This window comes from Cupressus sempervirens, chromosome 6, assembly GCF_028749045.1.
Source record: "Cupressus sempervirens isolate cs-2001-9-10 chromosome 6, ASM2874904v1, whole genome shotgun sequence".
Lineage (NCBI taxonomy): Eukaryota > Viridiplantae > Streptophyta > Pinopsida > Cupressales > Cupressaceae > Cupressus > Cupressus sempervirens.
Genome location: NC_143123.1, coordinates 638832506 through 638847148, shown reverse-complemented (window position 1 = coordinate 638847148; position 14643 = coordinate 638832506).

Genomic DNA, 14643 nt, shown 5'->3' with positions numbered 1-14643 from the left:
TAACCATAAGTATGAATCCAATGAAACAATATACAATTACATAAGATGCCACATGGCATAACCAGAATGCGTAACAATCTACTATACAAGTCACATGGTATGAAAAGATCAAAGAATATACATAATGAATAAATATAAAATCTCATAAGATCACTACATAATCAAGTAAAATACATCATTATATGACCTCCCCCCTTGGCTACTAAGGCAATGACTGCCTTTAGCAGCTAGGCCGCTAAGCAATCACCCCAATTTAGGGTTTGCGATTTATAATATCGCTTGTTGAATTTTTTAATTATATTAAATAATTAATAATAATATTATTAAATATTAATAATCTTATTAATAATAAATCAATATATTATTTTATTAATAATTTAATTTATTATATTATAATAATAATATTTAATTACATGATTTTGTTTTATAATATATTAGTTATTTGTTTTATTTATTTTAAAAAATAATAATATATATTTAAATAAATAAATAGATGAATTTCAATCGTATTTAAGAAGGATGATATTATGCTTAGTTGAAGCAGTTGTGCAATAATTTTGAGCATTTTTCGTAATAGCATCCTCAAAGGTTGACATTAGACACATTTTAAGGATTGAGGAGGCACTAAAAGAATTAGACTCCAAGCTAGAAGATTTTATAAGGATCAAACAAGAAGTTAGAAAATGTTGCCAAGAAGTAAGAACTAAATATGAGTCCCTAGACTAGTCAGATACTCAAGAAATCACCACATCATCCAAAAGTTTAAAGCGACGCATCCAAACATCATTTTGGTAGAAGGGTCAGAAAACCCAAATGCTAGAGATTGAAATTTTGGGACTTAGATAAATTTTTCTAGTTTTGGTATTGTCACCTTTGGAGGTGCATAGGTGCGCTAGAGCGAAGGTGCACTATTTTGAAAGGTGCACAAGTGCGTTGATAGTTTTGGATAAATTTCATTAGCATTGACAGTTAATTGCCAGTTCCTTTTTTTAGCATTTCATGTTAGAATATATAGTCCAACATATAATTGAGGGAGGGGGGTGAATCAATTATGCAATTATCATTACAAATATTAACTTTAAACAATCTTAACCATGTGAGTAATATAAACTGAAACCACAACAAGATACTCATGGAAAATGAACACTAGATATGTTAAATAGGGAAACCCTTGGTCAGAGGGAAACCCTAGTGGGGATGGTACCCACAAGATGATGTACTAATATAAATATTCCTTGTTAGAGGATAGACCCTGTTACAAAATTCAGTTCATATGAGTCCTTGTTAGGAGACTTTGAATCCCTGTTAGGAGATTCCAACCCTGTTAGGAGTTGTGCCAACCCTGTTAGGAATTGTGGAAGACAATTGGGCCCACTACACAAACAACTTCAAAGTTAAGATCAAGGAACCCAATGTCCTAATGATCTCTATATTATTCCTTGTAGAATAATAGAATTGAAATGTATTTCTTCCTCTGGCTTTATCCTATCAGCCAAACTTCTTTTCCTTCAGATCTTGTAACCATATCTCATATTGCGCATCCAATGATCCCTTAGATCACTTACATGCACTCAGTAAGCATTTTGCTCCTTCTCGAGCTGCACAGTAATACTTTGCATTCCACTTGATCCTCTAAATCCAATTCCACTTACAAAAATGGAATACAACATTTCTTTATACCATATCTTCATAATAATTCCTTGAGTTGGCCTTGAGGCTTTCCCAATTAATTAAAATAAGATAATTAATTAATTCACAACACTGTCATCTCCTAGTCTATAAAAAACTTCACACATGTGAAACCACATCTTGCGAACATGCTGGCATCATCACATGACTATTCTCTATCACTATTATCTACGCATTACCTTCATCACATCTTGGCTAACAGATATAATACAAACATTAGAAACTACCAAATAGGTGCTTTGTTTCTGCACTGCTTCTAGTAAAACAAGTGTAACTTCCACACAACATCAAATTAGACTTAGTCCTTTAAACCATGTCATTAGGACAACCTCAGGAACATGTCTTCCACTTTTCATCATATAAAGCTTCTTCAACTTTTATACATACTAAGATTACTAACTAATATTCTTCCAGTCTTAACAAAATTACTGCTATGTTGACATCAATGACAAATACAATCATGAATGCAACATATCAATACTCTACACTACTTAGGACACTCCCCCAATGTAGTATCATCAAAATTCATGCTAACAAGCTCCCCCTTTGTCATTGATGGCAACATAGATGAAAAACATCTAAGTTCTAGTAAAACCAAAGTGTACTCTGCTACTGAAATCTTCTTAAATCATTTTCATCAATTTGAAATCTTTTGGAATGCTATACTATTCTTCTTCTTCTTTTAGGATTGGTAGCAATTGTTCATAGTAAACAACTTCCAATACTCTCTTTCTGTATCCATGCACTTACATGAATTTTTCTAAATCTCCCTAAAGAGATAACTCTCCCCTATTGCCATCTCAACAGGTGCTTCTCTTCTCACTGCTTATGTACATTCTCTCAATATGTTTTTCATGTACATTCTCTCCCCCATTGACATCAATGTCAAAGGTGTATACCAATTGTTAATCAACTACTCAAATCATCAATTAGCTCGAGTGTCCAAAGACACTATTCAATATCAAATACCCAGAGTCCTTCATGACTCAGTACATATTAGATACTCTCCCATATAGGAAGCATGAGCATTCAGTCTAGTCTACCCATAGTGCTCTACACCATTGGACTGATGCACTCCTTGCATCAACTACTTTAAAGTAGGTAGGGGCGTAACCCCTAGCATACCTCTTAGGTACTCAAAAGTATCTTTAGACAATGACTTCATAAAGATATCTGCAATCTAATCTTTAGTGCTTACATACTCCAACCTTATTTCTTTCTCTGCTACCTTTTCTCTTAAAACATGAAACTTTATGGATATGTGCTTAGTCTTAGAATGCAATACTAGATTATTAGACATAATTACTATACTTGTGTTATCATAGTAAATGATAATAGGTTCTATGAACTCAATCCCAAAATCTTTCAACATTTGTTTCATCCACATAACTTGATAACAATTATTTGCTGCTACAACATACTCTACCTTAGCTATACTTTGAGATATGTAGTCTTGTTTCTTGCTTAACTGAGAAACCAATATTCCTTCAAGAAAGAATGCTCAACAACTGGTTCTCTTTATTTCATCTATACTACATGTCCAATCTACATCAGTATATGCAAACAAGTGGAAATATCTTGATCTATCATACCAAATTCCATAATCAGACGTATCTTTCAAATATCTAAATATCCTCTTTACTACTACATAATGATACTCTTTTGGATCATCTTGGTATATTTCCACAATCCTAAATGCATTTTCTATATCTATTCTAGTGTGAGTTAGATATTACAATCCTCAAATCATAGATCTATACTTCTTCAACTCAACTTTAGGTGTCTCATCTTTACTGGATAACTTGTGAGCAATTATCATGGGTGTACCAATAAGTTTGCAATTCTCCTAACCAAATCTTTTCAATAAATATTTTAGATACTTAGTTTGTGAAATAAATATTCCATCATTGTTCTACACAATATGCAATCCTAGGAAAAAATTCATTTCTCCTATCATGCTCATTTCAAATTCATTTTTCATCTCTTTAGCAAACTTGTCACTTTCTTCATAATTTCCTCCAAAAATTATGTCATCCATAAATATTTCAATGATAAATAGATCATCATCAATTTTCCTCAAATATAAATTACCATTTATTGTACCTTTGATAAATACTTGTCCAACCTTGCATACCAGGTTCTAGGTGCTTTCTTTAGATCGTACAATTTTGCATATAAAATCTTTATCTTCTGTTAGAGGAATCCCTCAAGTTTCTCAATGTAGACTTCTTCTTCAAGTTCCCTATTAAAAAAAGATGACTTGACATCCATCTAATAAACCTTGAAATTCTTGCTTGCTGCATAAGCTAAGAACATCTTTATTGTTTCCATTCTTGCCACGGGTGCATAGATTTCTTCATAATCTATGGCTTCTTGCTATGAGTAACCTTTGCAAAAAATTTTGGCCTTGTTTTTCGCAACCTCTTGTTGCTCATTCATCTTAATTTTGAATACCCATTTGGTTCCTATCACATTCTTGTCTCATTCCCATGTCTCATTCTTCTCAATATGATCTTGTTCTTCTTTCATAGCTGGGTGAACCCACAATACTAGGTACCATTTTTGTGGCATGAAGGAAATCATGAAATGATGCAAATTTCCCATATTCAATTTTATGTATGTTTGCATGAACTTATTAACGATGTTCACTTGAACATAAAATAATTACATGTTCACGCAAACATATTTAGTTTAAATAAGGGATGTTTGTGTGAACATCCCTTATTAATATGTTCACATGAACATGTTTTCACGACGATTTTGAGATGAAAAACCTATCTTTCCATTTTTCCATTAAGCTTGTATGTTCATGTGAACACAATGTTCGCATGAACATAGTGTTTGTGTGAACATAGTGTTCGTGCAAACATATTAATTTATAAAATTTTGATGCTCTTTTCTAAAAAATTGAAATTGGCTCTTTTGACCCCAAAATTGAGATTGAATGATCTCCTATTGTAAAATAAAAAGTGCCAATTTGTGCTACTTTGAGCAAGCTTTCAAATGACTATAATTGTAATACATATTATATTCATTAAGACTTTCAAATGAGTTTAACTCATTATAGGTTCATTACTGATTGAACATCAACTAACTATGACACTTTGGGATTTTTTTTTAATTAGGTCATTTTTTTTGAAAATATCTAGGAAATAGGTTATTGAGATACCTTTCTATTAAAAAAAGAAAATCATATTTATAATAAATTGAGTTCAAGTTATCTATGTCAAAATGAACGTATGTCTAAATTATGATTGATGTCACTTCAAAACTTCATAAACTATACAATATTCAACCAAATTGAATCAAACCAAATTCATCCTCTAGGTATTGATGTTACAACTCCAACACCAAAATAATTACCTTGTTATCATTTCTAGAAAAAATGTTATGCATTTCAAGCAGATTGTCACTCTTTAAAAATATTGATTTTTCATATGTACTACTTTTCAGAGGAGAATTTTTTTGACTTAAATATATATTTTTTAAATTAAAAAAATATGGTTACAAAGTAGGAACAGAGTACTAGAAATCACTAGTTTACATCATCTTGAAATTATTCACAGTTTTAGAGATATAATCACTCAAATGTGAGGTTTGTTTCAAAAATATTGATTTTAGTATCAAAATTGGTCAAAAAGTGGAACCCATTATTGTGGGATCACCCAAATTACATCTAGTGATCATCCGTGCATGCTTCATATGTGATCTTAGGTTCCACTTGATAAATTAGACACAATTCCTCATTCACTCTGTTCCTTGTCCTCACACCTTTGTCTTTTCTTTCAATTATTTACTCTAGAGGGTGATTCTTTTGTTTCTGCTGGAAGTAGGAGTTGGCATCTCAATTCTTATCTCTTCTCTAGGTTGAGATCTTTGATCTTCTCTATGCCCAATAGATACATCATTCTACAAGTCACTATTATTCTCAAAAAGAACTTCAACATCTTGTCTAACAATTCTAGAATTATCTTCTTATTCATCAAAATTATAATCTACCATATTCTCTTTAGTACCAAAATTTTCATCAATCCTTATGCTTGTACACTCAACTATTGTATTAGTTCTATAGTTGAAACATCTATATGCTTTTCTTTTCAATGGGTAACCAAGAAACATACCCTCATCGCTTGTAGGATCAAGCTTACCAATATCATCATCTCTCTTTATGTAACACTTCTTAAAATTCTAAAATACTTGATTGATGGTGAGTGACCAAACCATAACTCATAGGGTGTCTTGCTCATACCTTGCCTGATCTATACTCTGAGAATATACTATAGTGTTAACTACTTCTCTCTAAAATGTCTTTGAGACATCTTTCTCAAATAACACTGCTCTTGCTACTTTTGCTACTGACTTGTTCCTTCTTTCAACAATCCCATTCTTTTCAGGTGTTCTAGGTGAAGATGAATATCTTTTGATTCCATTCTCTTCACAAAACATGTTAAACTATTTAGAGGTGAACTCTCCTCCTCTATGTGATCTTAAATACTTAATCTTAACACTAGATTCATTTTAAACTTTATTCTTGAATATCTTAAATTTATCAAAAGCTTCAGACTTCTCTTTAAGAAATGCTACCCACATCATCCTAGTGAAATCATCAAAAAAAATTATAAAGTACCTTTCACAATAGAATCCTCTAGTTCTTCCAGGACCAAACAATCTCCAATTTCTCTATAGTAGAGAACTTCTTTCTAGGAAAAAAACACTTTCCTCTACTTAGCCAAAATACATTCCTTGCATACAACATTAGTAGACTTAATAATCTTAGGTAGATCTCTCACTACAAATGTACTACTAACTTTCACAATATTATCAAAGTTTAAAAGAAACTTCTATGCCATAACCAACTATTATCAACCTTTGTAACCAAACATGTTATTTCAGTAGAATTCAATTAAGATACATTACCTTTGGATCTGGTTTTAGTACCATTCAACTTACCATATTTATCTTTGAAAATGCAAGTCTTCTCTATGAATTGCAACATATATCCCTTGTCTACCAACTGTCCAACACTTAACAAATTATGTTTCAAACCATCAACAAAGTAAACATCATTAGTGCTAGTTTTGGCATCAGGAATAATAGATCCAATCTTTGTAATATGACAGGCTACATTGTTACCAACTCTAAAAATACCTCCATCATGATTTTGAACTTAAAAAATTTGTTCATATCACTAGTCATATGATGTGAAAATCCACTATCAATTATCCAATCTTATTTCTTCTCAACTTGGGTAACTAGATCTCTCTCTTCTCTAATTTCTCTATCAAGGTTATCTTTCTTAATATCCACAAATCCTAATTCATCATCACTTTCACTCTGATCTTTTTCATCAAATTCTTCGTCCTCATTAGCATATAAATAATTTCTATCCTTATCTCTTATGGGCTTAAATTTTCCTTTGAAAAATTTCTCTCTTTTAGGACATTTAGAAGCAAAATGACCATATTCATCACAAGTCCAACACTTAAAGATTTTTTTACCACCTTTTTCTCTTCTTACCAGAAGGGTTATTCCTTCTTCAATCTTCTTACCTTCTTTAGATCTGCTACTCCTAGCGAAGTCTTCTCTTACACTTGTACTTCTTGATAGATTAGGTCAAATGTGCATAACACTAAAAGTTATCTCAACTTTCGCTAATTCCTAGACTGTCTCATTTCTACTTCTACAAATTCTAATCTTCCAAGCAAAGTTTCCTTTGTGAAATATTTGGTGCAAGGCATTACTAGTTGAATCATCTGAGCTGTTTTCTTGAATGGTGATGATAGAATTTTCAAGATCTTCCATATAACCTCATCATCATATTTAGTTCCACCAAGAGATTGAATACCTGCAATAATTTTTAATATTCTTCCTACATAATTTGATGGATTCATCTTCCATCATCTTAGCATCTTGAAATGTGCAAATCTAACTTTGCAATTTCATTCTTTTTGCATGATCACCACCTTCAAAAGTAATTTCTAATGCTTTCCAAATTTCATGAGAAGTTTGAAATGTACTTACCTGATTATATTCATTCTTTGGAAGGATTGACAATACTCTCATGTTACACATCAATAGATCTCTTTCTCCCTCATTGCATTCCTCTAGCTTATATTCTTCAACAGTTTCCTTCCTAGCTTTCATCAAAAGAAAATATCCTGAACCCATGCATAGTAGATGGGTCTTCATATTTTCCTTCCAACTATCATAGTTGGCACCATTGAATCTCAAAATATCTTTCCTAAACATATTTGCCATTGATCTCCCAGAGCTATTAAGCCTAATCTTCAAGGACTTGATGCTCTGATACCAATTGTTAGAATATATAGTCCATTGATATAAGTTTGGGGGGGGGGGTGTTGAATAAGTTATGAAACTATCATAAATAATATTAACCTTAAACAAACTTAACCATGTGAGTAATATAAATTGAAACCACAACAAGATACTTAATGCACAATTAACACTAGATATGTTAACTAGGAAAACCTTTGATCAGGGGAAAACCTTGGTGGGGATGGTACCTAGAAGATGATGTACTAATATAAATATTCCTTCTTAGAGGATAGACCCTATTAGGAGTTTTTTACAACATTCAGTACATATGAGTCCCTATTAGGAGACTTTGAATCCCTGTTAGAAGATTCCAAACCTGTTAGGAGTTGTGGAAGACAGGTGGGTCCACTGCCCAAACAACTTCAAGGTTAAGATCAAAGAACCCACTGTCCTAATGATCTCTATATTATTCCTTGCAGAGTAATAGAACTAAAATGTATTTCTTGTTCTATCTTTGTCCTTCTCGAGTTATGCACTAATAATTTGGATTCCATTTGATCCTATAAATCCAAGTCCACTTACAAATAAGGTAAAAAATTTCCTTTATACCATATATTCATAATAATTCCTTTAGTCGCTTTTCTAATTAATTAAAATAAGATAATTAATTAATTCACAACACTGTCGGTTCACATTCTATACAAAACTTCACAAATGTGAAACCACATCTTGTGCACATGTTGGCATTATCACACAACTGTTCTCTATCATTTTTGTTTGTGCATCACTTTCATTACATCTTGGCTAAAATATATAATGCAAACATTAGAAACTACCAAAGAGGTGCTTTGTTTCTACACTGCTTCTAGTAAAACAAGTCTAACCTTTGTATAAGATCGAATCAAACTTAGTCCTTTGAACCACATCATCAGACCAACCTCACGAACATTTCCTCCACTACATGTCATCTAAAGCTTCTATGGATTCTGCGCATACTAAGATTACTGACTACTATTCTTCTAGTCTTAACAGAATTACTATTATGTTGACATCAATGAAAAATACACTCATGAATGCAACTTATCAATACTCTATAATTCTTAGGATACTCCCCCAATATAGTATAATCAACAATCTTGGCAGCACTTTAACTGATATAGACACATTGTGGGGACCAAGTTTGTATCTAAAGAAGTGCTAGAGACTCTCAAATAGTCCTTTGTCTTCTCTCATCTTATCTTCTCATTATTTATGAGTTTTTGAGTCATGTAAAGCTCCATGCACCATGAAAATAATAAAATAAAGAGTGCAGGTTTTCTTAGTAGCTAGTTAAGAGATTGTTTGTACATAATTTGCTTAAAATTAGTGACTTTAGTATGCCTTTTTGCAAGGAAAAATTCCTAGTTCCTAAAATTGCATTAAGGATGGGGTTTCCTATAAATAAAAAGATGTAATTTGTATCCAAGGCCAGTATGTTGATGCAATAAAGTATGATATTGGTGCTCTCATTCTCTGTGTAGTGCTCCTTGTTGGAATGTGCATTTCTTTTATGAATTTTATGTTCATGAATAGAGATGGATCCAATGTTTTTATTGCATGTTAGTGCTTGTGTGATAAATTAGTTTTGGTGTTTTTAATTTTCTAACAAATTCCTCTATTGTGATGAATTGGAGAAAGGATCACCTTTGAGTTCTTGCATAGCAATTTGTCTTGTGTAAGTGCATTTCCTATTGCTATATGGTTAGATGAGTTGTGAAACATCCTATAGTTTTCATGGTTTCCCTTAATGATTGCATTGGTGGAGTTGAGGATGCACTACTCCTAATTTTATTGGTTTCTACTTGATTTCTTTTGAATATTTAATTCATATATGTGTTGTGGCTTTGACTTATGTCCATTACAAATTTCATTTTTAGAAAAATTCATTAATTTCTTGTTACCCTAACTCTTCTATTTGCTTTTGAATACATGGTTAGAATAGGGATTCATAAAGTTGCATTGTTGGAACTTGCATTCATCCTTAAAATCATAAAATACAAAAATATATATTAGTTTTTTGTAGCATTTTTTAGAAGAGTTTTGTAGAGTAAAGATACCTACAAAGGCCTCCTTATGAACATTCAAATTTATCTTCAATCGAGCCACATATAAGGTTAAAAAAAACCATCCAAAACCTTAGAGTTGGTTATATTGATAATCTTTTTAAGAGATAATTTCATAAGGATTTCTTCCATTAGCACTATGCAAAATGACTGCTCAACAGAATTGGCACTAGAAGGAGGGTCTTCTGCGAATTTTCAAAGTTTGAAATTTTGTAGTCACTAAGGCATGCATGTGTGCTAGTGCAAAGGTGCACCAATCAACAAGGTGCACTAGAAACTAAGGTGCACCTTCTTGGAACTTGACAATTTTTGCAAACCTTGCAATGATAAAGGGATACTAGAGGTCTACCCATTCATGTCAAAAATTCCATCATTGTCTTTCACCTCCCTTTCCAACACCTTCACATCAACCATTTCACAACAAAAAAGTCAACTACAAGTGTTCGCACCCATGGATTTCTTTGTGAATGTATAGTATTTTCCCATCAATTTACAAGGTCCATTTCATGACCTATCCAAGAATCCTAAAATTTTTTGTCCAAAATTCATCTATGGTGAGACAAGAAAAGAAGAAGATCACACCAATGTCTCAAAAGAAATATGTAATAGAAAGAAAATTCAAAATGAAGATGTGGTCCTTTTTCTTTTCTTGTACACTTTAGGTGAAGTTGCATTTAATTGGTACATGAATTTACCATCGACATCCATTCAAAACTGTGAAGCTTTTGAGAAGTTGTTCTTAATTTAATTCAAGAAATTTATCAACCTGACTATCTTGCATCACCAATTCCTATAAATAAAAAGGGACCTAGGAGAAACCATCTCTTAGTTTAACCATTATTTTCACGACATACCAGAGAATGAGAATCCCTACACTAAACCACTAAAGGCTACAATTAAAATCTACTTAAATTATATGGATCAGCTCACCACTAGCTTCCTAAGAAGACTTCCAACTACAAAGATTGATACTTTGGAAAATATCTTCGAAGAAGCGGTCACCTTCACCAAATAAGTCAATCCTACTGATGGAGGTATGATGGTTCCAACTAATGTCACCACAATGGTGCCATCTTATCCCTCATGGGTGTAAGGAAACTTGACAACAAAGAATATAACCGTTTCCACATAACCCATAATAGATCTAAAATAAATACGGAATTAAAATCCACATGCAAGAGAATAGACAACATACCCACAAAATGTGACACAAGATATACCCTGGGAAATCCTCATTGAGGGAAAAACCCAGCCTCCAAAAGCATCCATCATCATGTATTATTTAGCAAAAATACCATTGCCATACAACCATGGAAGCCTTCATGGCCATAGCCAAAACCGAGCAAACTATGTGAACAAGCATGAATCCACACATCCCATGCCATGCTTTCAACCTTCACAAATGCTCCCTTGGCTAACCTGTCAAGCCTTGTCCCGTTCGACTCTTGCCTTTTGTCTTCTCCTTGTCACTCTCTCTCTCTACAACAACTACCCTTGTGGTTGCTTATATAGTAGCAAGTCCCACAAAACCACTAAGTGGTATTACATAAACCATGTGCTACCTAACCCACTGACCCCACATTTAATATTGGGCATTTAATTCTTTTCCCCAATATTAAATAATTACATGAAATATTTTTACAATGTTACAATACAACTCATCAAGAACATTCCATGGGAATCTTTACATGTTGCACGTCCATCTAGGTACAACATTACATAATAAAATAAAATAATAAAATAACAATATTATGCAATGTGTGCAACACCCATTATCTCAACAATCTCCCACTTGTTGTATACATTGCATAGGGTCAATCTGTAGCCACATAAATGAACAAGGGAACAATCCCTCCCAGTACATCCACCATCATGGATCAAAATACACCAAGTGCTCCATCCTGGTACCCGCAACAAAATCAAAGTATCCAGCATCTCGAACATGAATGATCTCACCTCCTATTATGCCACTCCCACTGGACATACATAGAAGCCATCCAAAGAGAAAACCACCCAACCTGTCGCATTAGAAGATCATAAAATCCTATACCAACTAAAATTCTGAGCACAAAAAAACCTGATCCAAAGGTAATCACATGTATCCGTAGTTGTCAAAATATCCATAGCTGAAATAGCACCCACAAAAAAGTGCCAAACCCATCCAACTATCCATACCTCAAAGGTATAACAAGTGAATCTCATATCACTGACATATCCAATCTACAACCTACAATCACAAGCCTCAAGAGCAATACCTGCCACATATATACCAAGAAGCTCCCACTGCAAAAGATAATGTCAAATCTATAACCAATCCACTCAACAACATCTCAAAGAAGTGAATCCATGTAGTATCAAGGACATCCACAATATATAAACTAGTATCCTGCAAGAACAACTCTCATAACAAGTCTCCAATGGTCTCCCCAATTCTCCACAACCAACAGAGGAAAGAGAAAGAAATAACCATGTCATCTCTCACATGACATGCATGAGCACAAACCAGTGATCACAATCTCCAACCAATCTCAAATCCAATGTAGGCAAAACTGAACATCTAGGAAGATAACCAAGACTAGAGAAACCATGCAAATCATAACCTGTATCATGTCCTTCTACACACACACCTCTAGATGTAAACTGTGCAAGTATGATCTCCTCCTTTAAACCCCAATAAGAAGCCTCAACAACACCCAAACCATACCATATAACTAATCATGGATGTAAGCCTCTCACAAAAAGATCAAACTCAATAAAACCATTCCTAATCCAAAGAAAATGCCCAATATAAAACCATCTCCCAAACTCAACCAACATAACAACATATGCACATGGAGATAACCAATGCTAAACCATCTCTCAAATGAACCCTCCAGAACTAACTCATGTACCATAGCTCAAGATCCATATCCATGAAAGACAAGCATAAATATAATGCAACTGAGAGAAACAATGGGCTATACCTCTCAAGTAGCAAACCGCCGAGTAGACCAAGAGTGGGGAATGAGAATGCTCATCAAGATACCCAAGGCTCCAACCAAGAATCATCTACGAACAATCTCCTCTCAAGTCCATATCAGGTGACTACCCCTCGGACTTCCTGTTGAAACCATCAACTATCCCAACAAATACTTCTCTAATCCAAAAGAAATCAGCGTCACCACCGTCTCTAAGTATCCATGAGCACCTGTAACCAATCAATCCATGCCAACTCCAAATGCAACATAGCAATATCATGAAGTATCCAGCTTATGATTAGTGTACTCAATACCAAGAAACTAAACCAAGATCAATGTCAAATTTTCGACCATGGCATCAGGAACATAAACATGACAACATGATCTTACCATCTCAACCAAAGAGATAACATGCTCCATATGAACACACCATAACATGTCACAACTCTAAACGCGTATCAAGAGTATACCATGACATAATAATGAAACCATCCTCATACCAAGGATAACATGCCAAATAAAAGCATAAACCACACCTTTGCCAAGAACCCTGTGAGTCCTCAAGATGCAACCAATTCCACACACCATGAAGAAAACCATCTCCATATACTAGGAAGAACCATCTCCACATACCATGAAGATAACCAAGAACTCCACGAGTCCTCAAGATCTATCCATCTTCACACACCGTGAAGATAACAAGTGCACCATGCAAATGTTAAAGACGCTTCTGCAGCAACAGGATCTAAGACAAACCTCTAACATCTGCAAACACTCAATAAATATATCAATGCCAACAACTCCCACTCAACCGTGGTACCAAGTCACCTATGGCATCATAAAATCCATCCTCTCCAAATGAAGAAGATATAAAGCAAACCAGGAACTAATCCTGCACTGTCACCCCATCATTGTCACAAGCTCCCACTAAACTGTGTATCCAAGCTATCCATGACATCATGATGAAAATACCATCCTCTAACCATGAGAATCAACCAAGGCATCAAACCATCAAAGAACTCAAAGTGCACATCATGAGCTCCTCAAAAGAAAACCGAATAACCATGATCCTCAACCAAGAAGATATACCACCATAATTGAATCAGAAAATCCAAGCTAATGAACATCAAGGATGTACCTGTATAACCAATCATGTCATGCCAAAATCCATGACACCATGATCACATCCATGAACCGAGCATCTGGCTCTCAATATGTCCAACCTGTCAGCATAGTTAACCACAATCCTCTACCATGACTGTCCCTGGTAACAACATCTCATCCCTTCTACATGAAGAAAATAGTAAATCATGTGACTTAGGGCATAGACAACCCAAATCCAAGCCACCAATCTGAATATGCATCAATAATGAAAGATCAATGGGCAAAGACAACCCATAACCAAGCTATAAATGCAACTTGTAAGTATAGACCGCTTACAACACTGCACAACTTGTAGACCCAACAAGTCATCATGCATATCCAAACTAAACACTGATAACCATATCATTATGAGACTAATTTGAAATATGAACTGAGTATACAATGACATCAAATCTTAAATCTCCAATGCCATAAACTCACAATGTTACCATAGTCAAAATATACCTATAAACTGT